Consider the following 20521-nt stretch of genomic DNA (forward strand, 5'->3'; position numbering starts at 1 on the left):
TAAATCAATGTCATGGTTTTTCATGTTGAAATTTTAAGACACCGTGATGACTTTAATTATATATATTAAATTTATCAAATATTATAGACAGCACACTTTACTATTTATTTATAGAACATTGGTCAGCAGCTCTTTTCGAAAACCAGTCACCCGTCAGAATTTTATTTACTACTTCTCCAAAGGATTTTCCAATACTCCTCCTACAGTTAAGTAAAGGCCATTTCTCTGGCATGTGTTTTCTAAAGTCCCTTAGCTTACTCAAACATTCTGAGAAAACAACAAAGATCCTGCTTTTCTAAGCAATATCAGACATAAAATTCCCCAAAGAGAAATAAATTGAGCATTTTATGCTGAACCAAGAATGTTCTCCTTCTCCTCTCTCCTTTTTTATATGTTATGCAAAATGAGCCAAATGATGGGGATTAGGAATGAGAAAAAGAAAATTAAGAAAGGAATGAGACAAAAATCAAGAAAGAGTCTAGTAGTGTATCACCAAAAAATAAGATATGTGTCAGGCAGCAAGGAGGGAAATTACAGAAACTAACTGAAGGCTGGAATAAGAAAATATGCATAGTTTTGTTCTTGATTTCCTATGTATAGGAGGAAATTATGGTCCTCTGTGAGAAGACAGGATATGAAGTTCACAGAGACACTTAAATTCTTTCTTACAATCAATCCTACTTGTATTACGACTTTTACCTTTTGTGAAACTTTATGTCCTTGTTTTTTTTCTCTGTTGGGCATTTACAAATTTGTATCAAGATAAAGAAAAAATAGGTAACTCATTAGAAGCAAGAAATTCATAGTGATTATTGTGTGCTACATGAAAATAAACAGCATTGTCTTATCAAACAAGCTGAATAAAGATTGTGAAAAATGTCTGTAATAATACCTTTGCTCCAAGAATTTTAGTGCTAACTGCTGCAAGGAATACAAAATGGTGTAATACAGAGTGTACTCTCAAGGAACAAATTTATTTGAGGTGACACAAAGTCATAAATAATGTAAGTATAATGAAAAAAACAGATTAGCAATAAGGAAAAGGCAGATTATATAGTGGATACATACTATGAGTGTATTCATTTATTCAACAACTATTTCCTGATTATCAGTAAACCTAAAATCAACTAGATTTTAGAGGTCCAAAGATTATTGTGAATTCTACAATTTAGGAAATCTGAGTAAGAGGATTTCCTTTTAGTAAGTTTTTATGTACGTCTGAATGGGATGTAGGAAAATATTCTTTCCTAAGTGGATGTAAATATGTTTGCTGAGTAAATGGTTATAAAGAAAATAATAAAGTCATCAAGTTTTCAGGATATAATGATAAATACCTTTGTCTGTAATGCCAAGTACAAATACATTTCTGCTTAAATGATATAGAAGTGAGAATGCTAGAAAGGAGAGATTTTAATCATTATTCAAAATATTTGCTATTGGTGCTACGTGCAAAAAGAAACTTTTAAGCAAGTAGATGATGTAGTAAAAGATTGTGCATCACTTAGTACTCCTTTGACAATAAGTGTCAGAGAACCCAGCTAAAGCTGACCAAAAAAAGAACAGGTTTGTATTGATACATATGACTGAAAAGTTCAGAAGTAAATAGGGCTTTACGAATACTCTGGAACACAGATGATTTAATCAGGAACTTGTTTTTATCCTTCTCTTGACTCTATTTTATTCTCAGGCTCTATGACACTTTTTTTTTCAGTTTTAGGCTTATATCCTCAAAGCATTCAGTCCAGTAGAAAAGAGAGGGAAACTTTGGTTTGCTTCTGAGTAAAGTTACTGTGTTCTATGCTTGGAACTTCTAAGGTCAGAAGCTTATCTCTTAGCCAATCACTGGGGCTTAAACGATGGAATTACACAGATTTACCAGGAGTAGACTACAAACCTATCCTTCACTTCCTGTGAATAGAAGAATTCAGTAATTTAGTGTTATAACTGGATAAGCATAGAATCTATGTGCTCCCACTTACATCCACATAGAATGAGGATTGAGGAAGTTTATTTCCCAGAGAATAATTGTTGTACTGGAAACAAGCGCAATGCAGAAGTTTTGTAAATCCACCCAAATATTTACTCCAGGGCTTTGTATAATAGCACTATGCTGAAAGGGTTGGATGAAAGAACACTTGAAGAGAGAATGACCACGTACTATGGCTATAAATTATGTGAATTTGAGCTATATACATAAACTGGAATGGAAAGGGTGATACTCATGTGCAAAATTTTTTGAAGAATGACCTGGTAGAGCTTGGTGATTGTCTATTAGCTTATCCAATAGTAGATGTTTTCATAGTTACACATATTAGGGCTATACTATGGCCAGAGGTTCCTAAACTTTTGCAAGTTACAGCACTCTTAATTTTTCAGTTATTTTTGCATGGCACCCCTTCACCAAAATAAATAATTAAGAAATATATTTAATAAATATTGACTACTCCAGTAGGCCCCTATTTTGGGTATCATAGCTATAGCTATTGACTTACAAAAATGCGTTATTATTTCCTAAGAAGGATCAGAAAATGGAAAATAGATAAGGGCTTTGCAGCTACTAGTTCAGTAACATTACATATAAAAGACTACCACACCCATTCATGCAGATCTTGAGTAGGTGGTTTGGATTTACCATTTTGTCTACATTTTTCCTCATGTGAGTTCTGGATAATGGACGCTGATTTAAAAAATGATAAAACTAATTTCACATATCAGTAATGTGTAGTTGGAGAAGAAATTGACTTGCTTTCTATATGTTAAGTCTAGACCATTTTGCCCTCTTTGTAAAATGTGATTTGTTTTTGTATATATTTAGTGATTAATAAGCTATTTATAATTTACTGTGAGTGATCAGAGAACAGCATTTTTTAAAAATTGGTTTCTTTGGTGGGGAAGGAAGAGATGAAGATAGGAGGATGGGAGCTTTAATAGGCATCCGATGTTGAGGGGAAGGAGTACAGGGACTGATAGGGAGAAGTAGAAAAAGAATTTTCTGTAATAAATTTGGGTCACTTCTCAGTTTCCCAAGCATTAATCTTGATTATGATTGGATAAGGCAACAAAAGAAGTAAGTATCAGGAAAATAGGCATATGGAATGATATAGAGAGAACAAGTTGAAGTAACAAGCATTTTGGAATACTTTAAATGCCATTAGTGATTTGTTCTGATTATTTAGACATGGGTTAAATAAACCTCATCAGTATATTTATGCCTTTTCTTAGTTTGATTCAGAGACTGTTACATAGAAGAAACATGTGTCATTAACAACAATAAAAGTAGATGATTTGAAAGCCATTCCAGTATGAAAATAAATGATATATTGTCCCAGATTGATTTTGGTTTCTGACTCACTCTCCCAGAGAGTTCTCTGTAAACTTTCTGTAACACGAAACACAGAAAACTGAGTTATATGAATATTTATCTAGAGATAATCTTTCCTCTAAGACAATAGGAACTAGTACTTTCAGAGGAAATAATCTCATCTGGACCTTTTTCTCCTGTTGCCCATCTCTCAGGATCTATGCCATGCCTAATCATATGACAGAGCTCAAAATAGTAGTCCATCTTCACTAAGCCCACCTGGTGTACCTTCTAAGCTTAATATGAGTGTCAATATTCATGCACACATAGTCTCCTATTAAAATGCTTTGAATTGAACATATTTCATATTTAGTATAAGTAAAATAGTTTATAATAGCAAAGACCTTTTAAAATTATTTTTTTCTTACTTGCTTTGCACATATGAAGCTTTGATTTTTACATTTTGGCTTCTTTGTGGTTTTATTATCTGAACTGCACATTTGATTCATTTGAGCAAATCTCCTTACAAGCTAGAATATTTAAGATACATTTGATCGTCTTTCAGTAATTTATTCCAGAATATTTATTCATCACTGACTATATGTCTTGCACAATATATAGGCTTTTAATTAGGCCATATGTTACAATCGCCTGAAGATTTCCTCAAGCCTAAATTTTAATCAAGCCTGACTCCAAACAGAATAACTAGAGTTTTGTACCAGGGGAGGGGTGTGTTTTTAGATTCCCAGGTGATCCTAATTTGCATTCACGGTTGAGAATGATCTACTTCAAGCAATGCTTTTTTAAGTTAAATGTATTCCTCAGCTATTTGTTGACTATTTCTGGTACTGAGAAAAATGAGGATGATATAGTCATGGTGTCTGTTCTTTTTCAGTCCACATTCTTGACAATTAAAAATATTATGAAATTCGTAAAACTGTGACAGATAAATGCAAATGTATTTCTCCAAACTTAAAGCACAAGCGTCATAATATCTCAAAGGAAACAAGAAAATTCTAGTGATTTTTGAATTGATACTCCTTTTCTCCCTTTCCAGCTGCCTGCTACCTAGTTCACATGGTTTAGTCACAGGATAAGAGAAAAGTTTTCGAGCACTTTCCACAGATGTGAATGTTTGATATAAGAAAAGACACTCTGGTTTAAAGAGTGTTGCTAGGAAACACAGTTTGAAGATGAGATCCCCTACAGAGCTGTCTTCCATCCTGTAATAAGAAAGTGTGGTGGTAGCATGTCCTGATTTAAAAAGCAAAAAAAAATCTATTAACTGTGTATCCAGAGGGAATTTGTTATAGGCTCATTTAAAACTTATTTGGAAATAGTTTTGGTTTATTATATGCATCACAACTTCCAGGAATTCTTTTGTTTTTTAATTGGTGCAAGGATAAAGTTGTAAGCATATAATATTTTGTCCAAATAATCACTATAAGAGAAATGCACTTAAATACAATAATGAACTCATGTTAAGTTTTGCTTTAGTAGTAATTTCTATTAATGTGTCCTTTTTCATAGGAAAATGTGGATATACAAAAAATATGCTAAGATTATAAGGATTGCCCATAATGCCACCTTATAGAAATAATCATGCTTTGGTGTTATTTATGTTTATTTCTTCTAAATACTCAAGGCATGTTGGCTAATGGTTGTTATAGGTTTGTTCTGACACAATGCCATTTAGCAAGTAAAATAGTTTAATCCAGTTATATTTATTATAATTTCTTATGTACTTTGATGCATTTCTAAAATCTTATTTTATGTTTTTTAATTACCCTGTTTTTCTTTTTCCTTATTTTCTGCCTTCTATTTGATTAGTTTATGTACCATGTATTATTGAGGTCGTAATATCTAATATTTAGCCCTGCATTTTCACATAATCCAGTATAAGCTTTTCCTGATTCTGATTATTATAAAGCATTTGAAAGTGTAATTTTAAGGCTTCCCTAATATTTTTATCATATTGCTCTATTATATGTAAACGCATCAAATTATTTAATCAGAATAGATTTCTCTATGAGGAATCACTGTATCAAAATATCTGAATACTTTTAAGACACTTGATGCATATTACTAAATTATTTCCTGAAAAGGTTGTCTTAGTTACTACTTCTTGTAGCAGTATAGGAAAATATTAATCATTGTATCCACATAAACATCAAGTATTGTTAATTTTCATGCTGTGCAAATTTTATCAAATAAAATATATATACAGCATTAATTTGCATTTTTTATTCATATGTCATACATGTATGTTCATTCATGTAAGTTTAACATGTTCTTTATTCATTAGTCTATTACAATAGTCTTTCATATATTAACTGTGAGTTCCTTATAGCTATGTCTGTAATCTTTTTGAAGTATTTTCCCAATTTATATTTTGCCCTTAATATTCATTCATAACTTTTATATATACAACTTAAATTTTTTCCTTTGTATTTTCTTATATTCAAGGAGTTGGTGTATTTATTTCCTTTTTAAGTTTGTGTAAGTTAATTTGATTTTTATATTTTGACTTTTTATTCGTCTGAGTTTTTGTTGATATATGAAGTGAGATTAGAATACTTACTGATTTTTTTCTAGCTGTTTAATTGCCTCAGTGCCCTTTATTAAGTGGTATTTCATATCTTTACCTATTAGCACTGTCACAAATAGAGGATGTAAGCAATATAAATGTAAGCCTGGTTTAAATCTTAATTCCACCACTTACTAGTACCAGAAACACCACAATCCTGGGCAGATTGCTTAACCTACATGACTCAGGTGTTTCATCCCTAAAAGGGACACAAAGAAAGAACCTACATCAAGGTTTTTGTGAGGGGTGAGATAATACATGTAAGGTGTCTGGCACACAATAAATGCTCAGAAAATGTTAGTTCTTATAGAATCTGTTTATTCTTTAAAGAACATCATTTTTTATGAAGCTTTTTATTATGATTTTCAATTGGTGGGATTATAGTTATTTTATTAGCCTTGAGAAACAATTTGGTAGAGTACTTAAGCACTTGGACTCTAGAGCTAAACTGCTTGGTTGTGAATCCCAACATGCCAACTAGTTAACTGTGTGACCTTAGCTACTTCACATCTTTGTGTTTCAATTTCTCTATCTGTAAAATTGAGATATTCATAGCATTTACCATAGAGATTTTCTGTGAGAACTCCAATGAGAATTAAATGCATTTAAAGTGGTTAGTAGTAAATGCTATGTATGCATTAGCTATAATTTGTTCCAAAATAGTCTTAATGTCCTTTTCAACCATTTTTCTTCTCTAGAAAATTTGAGACTTATTCTTTCAAGTTTAGAGAAATCCCATTTGTGCTTTGATTGAAAGTATGTCATTTTGGAAAACCTTAAGAATATCGAGTCTTGTTATCAGGAGCTGGTATATTTTTCCAATTTGTCAATGCTTCTTTTAAGTCTATCAATAAATATAGCTTTTCATTTCTTGTACTGATTATTAAAAGTATTTCTAGGTCATCAATCATGTGTTCGTTAATACTGCAGGCTGAGGCTTCATTTTTCTTATTTCTAAGTAGAAATTATTGTTAGTACAAAAGAAAACTATAGTTTATATTTATCTTCTGCTTAGTCACTTTGCTGAACTCTTAATGTTCATATTTTATTTAAATTCATTTTCTTTGATATCCTGGTCTATAATTTTACTGTATGCAAATAATAGTTCTGCATCCTCTTTTTTGATTGTTGTAAATACAATTTTTGCTTCATTTTGAACTATATTTGCCTAAGCTCCAAAACAGTGCTAAATTCTGTGTTTTGGGTATGGTAGAAGACACTGGGATAAAAAAACAGACCAGACAGTGATGGGCCCTGTCCTCACAGTGTTTTAAATCAATTCCCATGGACTTAACATAATATTGATCTATCAAATCCTGTGTGTTGGTTTGCATTATTTAGGGGAGATGTTATATGACCTTCATTAGATTATTAAAAGGGCTTATGTTTATAAAAGGTTAAGAGTCTTTTATCCTAATTTACAGTGATAAATCAGTCTTATTAATATCCTGATTAATTTTTGTGATGATTTATGTGTTCTTATTCACTGTTACAGACTTTTTAAAATTTCAAAATAACTGTGATAGTGTTACCCATTTCCTTATATGTGTACTGTATATATATATTTCTAATTACTCATATTCTCAAAAATCAATAACTAATTTTTCATAGAGAAATGTTAAAATATATTGAAAATAAAAAGATTTTAGGTACATTAATTTACATTTTTAAGAGTCTTATTTTGAGTGTTCAAATGTAGTACTGGGAACATAATTCAGTCTGTAATCATGGCTTGGTCACCTACGGTTTCTGTAAACATAAATATAAATAAAGATATGGTTTACAATCTTAACTTGTTTTAGACTCCCGATTACAATTTAAGGAAATGTGATTAACAACAACAAAAAAAGCAAGTATATAGAATTTGGTTTTCTTTTGCCAACAATTAATCTTTTTGTGGACTGCAGAAACACGGGGGAGAGATAGCTGATTGGTAGGAAAGACAGCAAGGGGTTTACTGGGCCTGGTAGAGAGACTATGGGCCCATTTTATCAGTTTAATAAACAAAGTAAGAGTATAACAAGCTGGGTGACTTTCCACAAACAAAACAAGTTTGACAGTTGCAGCAAAAGGAAGAGATCCTTTCCCCTGATTTAGCATCTAGGAGAAAACCATTCAAAGGAGGGACACTCATGTGGACAGAGAACACAGCCTTGCTTCCCCTCCTGCCACTCGTTCACTCCACAGCGTCTTGCCAGTGGGCCTGCAGGCCTGTGCCAGGGATGCGCTCCAAGGAGCCAGTCAGCAGAAATCTCTTGAAAGTATTTTGCCTGAAGCTGTAAAAAGTTGAACCATTTGAAAATTCCTTCTCAGGTTATTCTCTATAAGGGTTAAACCTGCTGCCTTGGGAAATTCACTTCCTATCTGTATACTTGTATTTATAGTAGGAGGGAGATTCTTTAATAGGTTGGTGAGAAGTAGCTGGGCCTATAATTAAAATCACTGCTCTTTATTAACTAGATTTTAGCCATAATGTTGAGAGGAAAAAACAAAGATGGGGGATGTGATAAGTGATTTGAAAGAAAACAAAACAAAATTGTTAAGAGTCAAATATAGTGGTCCAGTTTGAATGGAACTGAAGGAAAGAAAAGGGGCAATTGGAATGTCATTGCTTCTCTTTTCAGTCTCTTCAATTTATCCCTTTACATATTCTGTACAAATATTAAGCAATTTTTTTAGGTAAGTGGCATAGTTATAACTCTCAAAACAATTTGCTAATTTATACGTTCAGGAATGTAAAAACTGTTTACTAAGCAGTTCCCGTATGATAGGCGTTGTGGTAGGTTCTCGGGTTTTTGAAGCCCCAAATCAATGGGGCTTCAAATCAGTAATTCAGACACTGAGAATTATTTAATCATAAAATGTAATACTCATCCTTAAAGAAAGGCACAAATGGTATAAATCTCGATGTATTATTATGAGTATTAAAAAAAGATAATTCCCATAAAGAACTGGCAGTGATCGTGGCAGTTTACCTATCATATGTACTCCAGTGATGAGAAGAATCATGAAGACGGGCATTATGCTGAGGATGAAGATGTTATGGGACAGGTACCGCCATTTATTATCATTGGCAAGCTGCTTGACTTCTCTAAACCTCATTTCTCGATGTGTTATTTGGAGTCAATAATAGTTACCTACATGTAATTTTGAAGATTAAAGGTATTTGTAAACCACCGGTTATTTGAAATAGTGGGTGTTCTATAAATGAGTTATTTCCTTTACTAGACTCCTATCCATGGGATATTAATCTCTAATACTATACGGATATTATCAATAAAAAAGAAATACAGATACATGAGTGGTATATTCTGAGAATAGTGTTAGATATGGACTATCTCTAAGGCCATTTTTAAACAGAGCGAATATCACCTTTCCTGTGACTCCCCACTGTACTTTATTCCTCCCTATAATTTTGTTATTTTTTAATAGACTTTAAGAGTTTTAGGTTTACAGCAAAGTTGAGCAGAAATAACAGCAAGTTCTCATATACCCCTTGTCTCCTCACTCATAGCCTCCCCCACTATCAGCATCCCGCACCAAAGTGGTACAGTTGTCACAATCGATGAACCCGCACTGATACATTATTATCAGCTGAAGTCCTTAGTTTACATTAGGGTTACTCTTGCTGTTGTACATCCTATGGATTTGGATGAATTTATAATGATAGTATCATACAGAATAGTTTCACTGCCCTAAAACTCTTCTCTGCCACTGCATTCCAGCTTCGTGATCTCCCTATTCATTTCTCCCTCCTTGCTAACCCCTAGGAAACACTGATTATTTTACTGTCTCTGTGGTGTTACCTTTTCCAGAATGTCATATGGTTGAAATCATACAGTATATAGTCTTTTCATATTGAATTCTTTCACTTAGTAACATGCATTTAAGTTTCCTTAATATATTCTCATGGTTTGACAGCTCATTTCTTTTTAGTGCTAAATAATACTCCATGGCCTCGTTGTACCACAGGTTATATTTTGATTCCTCTACTAAAGGATGGGTTTCAATTTTTGGCAATTATTAACTAAGGTGCTATAAACATCCTTGTGCCAGTTTTTGTACTGACATACATTTTCAACTTCTCTGTGTAAATACTGAGGAGTGTGATTGCTGGATCATATGGTAAGAATATGTTTAACTCTGTTAGAAACTGCCAAACTCTCTTCCCAAGTGGCTGTACCATTTTGCATTTCTACCAGTAATAAATGAGAGTTCCTGTTCTTCCACATCAAATGCTACTGAGGATATGGAACAGCAGGAACCAACAACATTTGGTGTTAGATTTTTGCCATTTGAATTGGTATGTAGTGATATCTTTTTACCATTTTAATGTGCAATTGCCTGATGATATATGATGTTGAGCATCTCTTCATATATTTATTTGCCATTTGTTTATCTTCTTTGGTGAGATGTCTCTTCAGGAATTTTGACCATTTTCTAGTTGAGTTGTTTGTTTTCCTATTTTTAAGTTTTAAGAATTTTTGTGTATTTTGGATAACACTCCTTTATCAGATGTTTTCACAAATATTTGTCCCTGCCTAAGGCTTGTCTTCTCCTTCTCTTGACAGTGTCTTTTGCAGAACAGGAATTTTAAATTTTAATGAAGTCCTGCTTTGCAATTCTGGTTTTCATGGATTCTGCCTTTATTGCTATATCAAAGAAGTTTGGATTCTGCCCCTATTGCTATACCAAAGAAGTTATTTCCATACCCAAGGTCACCTTGACTTTCTCCTAGGTTACCTTGTAAGAGTTTTATAGTTTTGCATTTTAAATTTAGGTCCCTGACTCATTTTGAGTTAGTTTTTGTGAAGAGTGTAAGGTATGTATCTAAATTTTTTTGTTGTTGGGCATGGATGTCCAGTTATTTTGACATAATTTGTTGAAAAGGCTGTTTCTTCATTAAATTGCCTTTGTTTCTTTGTCAAAAGTCAGTTGATTATCTTTATATGGTTCTATATTTGAACTCTCTATTCTGTTCCATTGATCTATGTATCTGTTTTTTTCACCAGTACCACAGTATCTTGGTGATCATAGCTTTATGGTCTTTATGGCTTTAAATCTTGAGCTTGGACAGTGTCAGTCCTCCAGCTTTGCTCTTTTTCTTCAATATTTTGTTGACCATTCTGCTTCTCTGTGTAAACTTTAGAATCACTGTCATGTAAACAAAATAACTTGCTGCAGCTTTGACTGGAATTGTATTGAATCTATAGATCAAGTTGGGGAGAACTGGTATCTTGACAATTTTGAATTTCCCTCACTATGTTTTTATCTTTGTGTTTTACCTAAATCTGTGTTCAAGGAAAGAATAATTTGAACTCTTCTATACTAGAGCCCTATCTAAAACGTTTATCCTCTTTGCTATCCTTAGTTTTGGTCAAATAACTAGTTGGCTGTTAAGGCTGAGCAAAGATCTACCACTAAGAATCTGTATTGTGAGCCTGTCTGAAGGTGAATGATGTATAGATTAGATGCGAATAGCAGAAAGTGGTAAGAAAGACATAGCTACAGTGGAAATGAGCTTCTCTCAGGGTCTAAAATCTGTTACTCTGCATACCCCTTAAAGTGTTGCTCTCAATGGATTTTTTTTTTGTTTCATAAAATAATATGTGTATTCCAGATGAATCCAGGAAGTTTCTCATTCTCAGAAAAACACTAAATCCCAGCCACATTAGGATTTTTCCATGAGAGGCTGTATTAGGTTACTGACTCCTATTCAAATAAAAATATTAATTACAGAAAACAAAATGGAATCATTCCCAAAGAAGGAGACACAACAAGAGATGAAAAACCATAGCCAAACAATCATTATTACCGGCATATCAGAAATAGTACCTGACTCAGTTAAGATATTGTGCTTTGACAGAAATGCTAATCATGTTTCAGGACATAACTTATTCAAGAACTATATACTCACAGCTTCCGGAAGAGAAGTCCACTTCTGCAAGGGCAAGAGATTTGAAACCTGAAACTTTGTAATTTTTTTGCTGACAGGGTTGGAGGGTGATTTGCTAACATCTCATTATACAGTGTATGTTAAGAGAAATGTAAAGGTCAAAACATGGTGCTTTTTGTTTCTGCTGGAGTGCTCAGTCAGAGAGATTCAGTTCAGCACAATATCAATGATTACAAATTCTTCCCCGAAATTCAAGATACATTAATCAAAACAAATGGAACTCAAGAAAAATGAAAACTGGGGGGTGAATAAACAAATGCATGATTGAGTTGAAAACATAAAAATATTTATTAAAATACCAAAAATATTAAATAGAAACATTCTGATGTAATGATTTCAGATACAGTTCAAACAAATAAAAAATGCATGGTCACATAAAATGTAAGTAAGTATATTGCCTTTCACCTAAAGTTTTCTGGTTAAATGGAAAACCTTCCTCTTTACCCTAACTAGGTAGATAATTATATCACTCTGCATAGTCATGTTAGGAGTTTAATTTTCACGCTAAATCAAAATCACTTAGAATGTCAATGATAGTTTAAAATTTAAGAATAGAAATTTGGACATATCAAACTCAAAATTGATACTTTATTAAAAAAACTAAATGTCTTTAAATTGCTATAACAAACATTATATGTTCAAAATTAGTTCACAAAAATAAAAGAGGACAAATTTCTGCATTCTTCAACCTCCAAATTTCTAATATCTTTATTCTAAGAAACTGCAGCTATTGTAGTGATATTCCTCCAATCCTGAAAACACTCAGGAAGCAATTTTTTTGAAATGTTTTACCTTGGCAGGAACTTTAGATCAAAAAGTATCTCTTTTTAGAGATACCTTTAGATCAAAGGTATCTCTTCTAAACTTGTAAAGAAAGTAAATAATCTACCAAGAGAACAAACAGCTTCATGGCTGCCAATAGACAGAGCTCTCACTGCTTCCTCCCCTTATTTTGTTTCTTTTAGTTAGAGAGCCATGGCAAAGGAAAAACAAAATAATTTCAGATTTATATTTCTGTCGCTTCTTTTTTCTTCCTTCCATTTTGTTCATTGCATAAAACAAATTGATAGGAGGTTCTATTACTGGGCTTCAAATGTCATCAATATGTAGATGACTTCCAAGTAGCTATCCCCCACTCCTGTCTGACCTCTACATTCTGGTCTTATTTATTCAAATGTTTACCTAGTATCTCCACTTGAATGTCTAATGGGAAACTCAAATACAATATGTTCAAATCTAAATTATTGGTCAACTCACTTTCCCATCAAAACTTGTGTTCCCCTTTGTTGAATAGCAATATGTAACACCCTAATAGCCACCCCAAAAGGCAAACACTCATTCCTGAATTCCTCCCTTTTCCTCATTGTCTATTCCAATATCTCTACAGGTACTACGCAGTCTGCTTATCTTTCACTGGTTCATACCCTCCTTGAAGCCAAGAACCATATTTCTTGGATCTGTTAAATCCCTAGGACCTTTAAAGATTTTAAAACAAATAAAATTACCTATATAACAGCTTCTTATTTGCTAAGCAAATGATTGCTTTTACATACCTACATTGCAAGTGATACTGGCAACTTCACCGCATTGAAGAAGTCACTAGATCTTGAAAGATAAGCTCTATTGTATCCTTCCTCCCAATTGTTAAAACCCACAGCAGATATACATGAAGAGTGAATGTTGATTTAAACTATGAACTTTAGTGAATAATAATGTATTAATATTAGCTCATCAATGGTAACAAATCTACTACAATAATGCAAAATGTTAATGGGGAAACTATGCAGGAGAGAAGGGATATATGGAAACTCTGTACTTTCTGTTCAATTTTCTTTAAGTCTAAAACTGCTCTGAAAATAGCATATAAAATATGTCACAGGAAAAATATTTCTCTCATTTTATGCCATTATATTCTCAAGACATCTAGAGACCCATTTTTTCTCCAGTTCCCAATGCCTTGTCTTTTAATACCTAACTTTTTATTTAATTTTTTATCTATTAGCTGAGTATATTTCATTTCCCTTCCCGTAAAAGAGATAACATATAATGCTGACTTCATGAAGACTTATGAAGAAATCAATTCTAAGAAATAAAAATATTTCTCAATGAGTTTATTACAATTGAGAGGGGAATTTGTTGGAAATTCACACTTAATAGTATCATTTCTAGAGAATTTGGTCCATATAAATTCAGTCTTGGCAGCTAGCCATTAGGGGTTTTTGAACTGGCCTATTTGATAAATGTTCTAACTTCTCAGTGGAATAAAGAAGAGGGGAAAGAACATTATAGAATGATTCTTTTCTTTAATAAATTTCCATATAAAAGGGTTTTGAAAGTCTGGCCTCAAGATAATTCCGGAAATAGATTTCAAAGACTGCGACTCAAGTTTCTGTTTTATAGTAAGCTTAAGTTTTATGAAGTGTTAAATTGATGATCAGTTATATGGAAGCCTCTATTTATAATAGTATAGTCCATTTTTATACTACTTTTAACTTGCAAAGGTGCTTTCATATATTATCTTATTTGGTATTCATAGTCATCCTGGGAAAATTGTAGAACATATGCTAACTCCTAAATAGATAACCATAGTTTCACAAAGTAAAGAAAAAGAAATGCATGGAAGTATCCTCAGTCCAATTTTATCAGTCCATTTTCTATTGCTTCAAAACGCCTGCAACCAGGGAAGTTATAAAGAAAAGAAATTTATTATTTCTTACAGTTATGGAGGCTGAGAAGTCCAAGGTCGAGGGGCCATATCTGGTGAGAGTCTCCTTGCTGGTGGGGACTCCGTAGAGTCCTGTGGCAGCAGCAACACAGGGCATCATGTGGTGAAGGGACTGCGTGTGCTCGGGTGTTTGCTCAGGTCTCTCTTCCGCTTCTTGTAGAGCCACCAGTCCTACTCCCATGATAACCCATGAATCCATTAATCCATGAATGGATTATGATTCAATCACCTCTTTAAGGTCTCCTCTTTAAATACTGTCATGTTAGGGAATAAGTTTCCAAGACATGAAATCTGGGGGACACAAGCAAACCATAGCACCAATGTTAACCATTTAATAGTAATTCTTGTGCTTCAAGATTTTTATTTGTTTTTATTTATTTATTTTTTTTAATATTTTTTTTTGAGACAGAGTCTCTCGCCCAGGCTGGAGTGCAGTGGCGCGATCTCGGCTCACTGCAAGCTCCGCCTCCCGGGTTCACGCCATTCTCCTGCCTCAGCCTCCCGAGTAGCTGGGACTACAGGCGCCTGCCACCACGCCCAGCTAATTTTTTTTTTTTTGTATTTTTTTTTTTTTAGCAGAGATGGGGTTTCACTGTGTTAGACAAGTTGGTCTCGATCTCCTGACTTCGTGATCCGCCCACCTCGACCTCCCAAAGTGCTGGCATTACAGGCGTGAGCCACCGTGCCCGGCTGCTTCAAGATTTCTTAATGAAGGTAGTTGCATAGATGTTCATAGGTGTTTTTCTTTTAATTATCAGCGCTATTCTAAGACACCTAAATCTTCTGAACACACACACACACATGCTGACACACACTTACACTTACGCACATACATTTATTAATCACACACTGTGCAAAGTATTTAAGCCCCATTAGGAATCTAAAGATATGTATAAGGTATGTTTTTTTTCCTCTCTCTCAGAAACTTACAGTGTAGTTAGGGGTAAAGAGAAAGGATCACAGGTGTCTTATGTACATTTTTTATATAATTATCAGAAGTATGTATTATATTACTATTCCCATTGTACAAACACTGAAATGGCTTGCCTAAATCCACTGAGCCATGTGCGTCAGTTCTGACTAGACTCACATTCTGTACCCTTGTCTCTCAGCCTCACTGCCTTTTGTTAATATAAACATCTAAAATGCTACGAACATAGGCTCAGATTTCCTAGAAGAGTTTTATATTGGATATTCTGTTATATTTATTGTCCATTAAGACATATCAGAAACACCAAATTTCAACAAAGAAAATCCTTCTCCAAAATACTTTCTTTCCTCAACCTTTTAAGTTGTCCTCAAATAAATTTTTTCTAATTCAGCTTCCCAATATTCAGTTGGAAGTGGCCTTGCATTTAAAAAGTAAGCAAGAATATAATAAGATATCAGTAGGTGAGACAAAGGACAACTCGAAGATTTTTGACGAGGGGGAAGACCTCAGAGGAGGAGGTTGCCTGAGGAGACACTTTCCTATAAAGATAAAATTTAATCTGGATCCTGAAATAGAGTTGAAATTCTTATTTTCTCATTTACAAACTGAAGCTAATAATAGTAGCTACATCATTTGTTTAGATGAAAATTGAGTTAATACTTAGGCTTTTAAAACAAAGGCTGACTTAGAAGTTGGAAGATGCAGTACATATATCTTGACTACTAAGCTAAAAATTGTGAAGTGTATCTTTTAATTTCTATTGCCTAGCATAATGCCTAACACATAAAACTATTTAATAGATAATTGTCGAATGACTGATGAAATGATGGTGTATCATTGGTAAATTTTGAGTCAGAGAGTATAGTAAGAGAATTATAGTTTTTGGAGGTCAAATTGACATTTGTATTGTTCACTAAGCTTCAGAGATTTGGATGTATGTTCTTTACAATAATAAATGCTTAGACTGTTTCCTCTTGGTGGAAGGGATCAAAAGGTAGATCCATCAAGTTTTCTCTAAAGCTTGTGCCTAACTAGGCGCTAAGCTTTTGAAGTTTGAGAATTTGCTTCTACTGCTATTACTAACTGGGGCTTGTATGAAGCATTGCACATAGTAGGTACTCAGGAGGTATTTATTGATTGACAAGACCTGGATTTGATACAAGGAAATAGTTGCTTACATTCAGGGAGAATAATTAACGATACCAGAAACTAGAGAATCACTTTCCTTTAGATACCAGTTTTTGTATAATCCACATCTCCTTCTGTAATTTCATATGACTGGAGGCATGCATTGACCCTTGCCCTACTGACAAATTGATTCATATTTGATATAAATTTGAATAAAAATGAACAAAGCTCTCTGTATAGCCCAAGGCCATGTTGTGAATGTAAGTCTGAAACCTCAATGGTTTGGGGGCACCAGGTTAAGGTAGCCAGGTAATTTCCCCAGTATCTGTTCTGGTTAATGAAACCTTTAAAAGGAGCCAGAAGAGCAGAGCCTTCATAAACCAAAGCACTTAGGGTTAAATATTATGATGATATTTTCTTGTAGAACTATTCAACAACTCTCTGTGAAAGAAACAAAAGTTCAACACATGGCATTTAAGGTGCCATGATTTGAACACACTTCTCTTTCTCAAATATTTTCATGAGTATATGCCCTAGCCATGCTTATTCTTCAACGGTCTCTGAATTTGACCTTTATTTTTCTCTTTTCTCTATTGCTACTTCCTCCTGCATCTGCTTGCCAAATATGGAACAATAATTTGTTTTTAGTAATTTCTCAATAAACATATTCAACAAATTTTAATGGAGTATCTTTGATGTGTTAGGCATCATGTTAGGTAACGTGGGGGGTATAGAAAAAGGAATGCGATAATCTGCTGTTGAGGAGCTTGTAATTTAGAAATTCCCTCCCTGAATAAATATTTTTGATTTACCAGTACTTATGCTACTGCTACAATATGTCTGGACATGGTAGATATTTAAGAAATATGGGCTGGGCGCGGTGGCTCACGCTTGTAATCCCAGCACTTTGGGAGGCCGAGGCGGGCGGATCACGAGGTCAGGAGATCGAGACCACGGTGAAACCCCGTCTCTACTAAAAATACAAAAAATTAGCCGGGCGTGGTGGCGGGCGCCTGTAGTCCCAGCTACTCGGAGAGGCTGAGGCAGGGGAATGGCGTGAACCTGGGAGGCAGAGTTTGCAGTGAGCCGAGATTGCGCCACTGCACTCCAGCCTGGGTGACAGAGCAAGACTCCGTCTCAAAAAAAAAATAAAAGTATGGAATAAATTAATAAATAATTTTAAATTACCATTCATCTACCCTTATAGGATTACTTTGTTCTATATTCTTCAAAGAAAATGTGATACATTTCTTGGTCTTTGAACAGGTTTTGAATAAAAACAGCTGTCTGCATGGTTAAATTGCACAATCATTGAGATTAACTTATATATGTTTCAAATGTAAATACTTGAACAGTTTGAATTGAATTGAAGTGAATTTAACATAAAATTCTCTTATGTTCTTTCTAGAAATAAGGGCCTAAATAATTTTGGTATGAATCACTTATCAGTTTAAGTACTGATACAATGACCTGTATTCAATGACTCTTTTATCTAAAAAACAGAATGTCAATGATTACATCATGCTCCCAGGAGGACTGTACCTTCCGTATTGACATCTCTTATCCTGAACAGCAGCTAATAGGAGTTATGAGATCATCAGTCTCATTCTCCCTTCAGGGGTGGTCTCGTGTCAGAAGACACTCAGAAGTTTTGTGTACCTTTAGATTTGTGAAGTGGAATAAATACCTGATATTTTAACAAAGATATTCAGATACTGTGCAGCATGGAGCAGCCTTGAGCACCATAATCCTATGCAGCAGTGTTAGGTAGAACGACTTAGAGTGGAACCTCAGAAAGCACAGTGGCAGCAGTGATGAAGCCTTTTTATTAGATGTGGGCATCTCCATAGTGGAGTAAGGCCATACAAAGGGAATATTACAGCACAGGAAGTCTTTAAAACTCTCAGGGTACATTGAGTGAGCTCTTGGATCTGGCACTGTTTCTTTACAGGTCTTATCCTTTTATGCTTATATGTGAGAGCAAAAGAGAAAGGAGTTTGGACATTGTCTTGCTGACATAGGATTTTTTTCTGCTGTATTAAATTCAAAATTCTACTTTGGATCTTTAGATATGATTCACAGGTATCACAAAGCATATTTCTTTTGTAGTAGTCTACCAATCTCAGATCGGTTTGAATTGCAGTTGAGCAACAATGGTAGTTAAAACACATTCAATCAGGTCATTATAGTCCAATAAGACAGTCTCATATAAAAGTCAGAAACCTTCTAGTTATTAGTCAAAGCAATACATCAGAATGCCTTGTTTATTATGATACGGCAAAATAAATCAGATGTAGACATAGAGGATATTTATTTATCATGTAGACCAAATGCCACACAAAATATACTATAGATATAATTTTAAGAGACAGACTATTAAATATGCATCTTCTAATTTTTAGAGATGTGTTGGCTGAACATGTGGCCCTAGAACACATTTGCATGCACATAGATACCTATACATTGTTCTCTGTGAGCAATGAAAATATTCCAACCTTCACTTCACACACTTACTACAACAATCCTTGAACTTCAGTATGCCCACAAATTTCCTGGAAAACTTGATTAAAATGCAGATACTAAGACTGTTCTTCAAGAGTTGCTCAGAAATCGATCTTAACAATCACATGCCAAATGCTGTTAATGTAGGTGGCCCTTGGCCTACAGTTTGGGAAACACTGACTTATTCTTATGAAAAATATGTTAATTATTGAATATGCAAAATACTGTTTTTTTAATAATCTAAAGCAAAGACAGATACTAAGTATCTTTTAAAAAATTAAGTAATAAACAATAAGGGATTTAAATCTGAACGGAATAGAAGATGTCAAACCCTTGCTGTGTGCTCTGTTACTAGCTATTTGTATTTCAGCAATCCCTGTAATCCCTTTAAGTCAGTCCATCTCTAGAAATGGCTGCTGAGGAGAAAAAATCTTAAGGCTTTGACAGATATGGATGTTAATTAAGTGCTGACAGCACGGCATGCATTTTACAGAACTGACTGCTTACATTTTTAGATAATTGGATTTATAATTAAATTAATTGCTCATTTATTTTTGAAATGATGTAATGCAAGCAGAGGAATGTAAAAATAGTGAAACTTTGTGATATTTATGGCATATATTTTTACTGGTATAATTTAAGCCCATGGTGTCACAGAGGACTATAATTGCTACAGCCATGCGTATTCCCTGGAATTTCAGGAAACCATCATTTTTAGGTGGCAGCAAAAATAGGAAGGCCCACATAGATTTTTGTCCTACATTTTGGAAGTGTGTGTGTGTGTGTGTGTGTGTGTGTGTGGGGTTAGGTGCCTTGTAAAGTTTGAGAAAATGCAGAAAAGCCCTGCTGATTCCAAACTATCTTGCCCATGGAACTGATAAGGTACCAACTCCACACAGTTATTTTACTTAGAATTACAAAATTTGACATGCTAATGGAAAATGGAGATAGTAATAATGAACAAATCAAGTGATATTATTTCTTGCTTATCAGCAATGCTGAGAATTACTGATTCAATCAATGAACAAAAGAGGCGCAAGATTTAGAACTCACAAATGTATTGATGAGATTCCACTCAACCTCTTTCCCGTCAGTATATTAATAAGAATCAGTTTATTACTCAAGGGCAAAGCTATATTTTAGATTTGGCAAATAATTGCTGCTTAAAATATTAAATGAATATTAAAGGAAAGATCAAACATGGTAGGCAGGTTTTAGTAGGAGTTGCAAAGGATGAGGGGATGTGAAACTGACAACTGCTCTGTTGTCGATGATTTACATGAAGAATCTGTGTAGAAGAGATTGAAGGGAGCCAGGCAATGAATGGGAGTACTGAAGGTGACACAGTAACCTCAGATACATAAATGCAGTAGGAAGTAACAAGCATATCT

General features: G+C 34.0%; 1 protein-coding gene across 9 annotated transcripts in view; it reads left to right on the forward strand.

Moving 5' to 3' along the window:
- CNTN1 (contactin 1) overlaps positions 1-20521 on the forward strand; it is a 402152-nt gene that overhangs the window by 195360 nt on the left and 186271 nt on the right. The window contains exon 1 of one of the 9 annotated variants that reach the window (XM_032173713.2): positions 15220-15283. The exons of the other annotated variants lie outside the window; for them this stretch is intronic. The gene's annotated coding sequence lies outside the window, so the exon portion shown is untranslated. Of the gene's footprint in view, positions 1-15219; positions 15284-20521 lie in introns of those variants that run through there. 9 annotated transcript variants of the gene reach the window in all.

Source organism: Hylobates moloch, unplaced genomic scaffold (genome assembly GCF_009828535.3).
Source record: "Hylobates moloch isolate HMO894 unplaced genomic scaffold, HMol_V3 SCAFFOLD_13, whole genome shotgun sequence".
NCBI lineage: Eukaryota > Metazoa > Chordata > Mammalia > Primates > Hylobatidae > Hylobates > Hylobates moloch.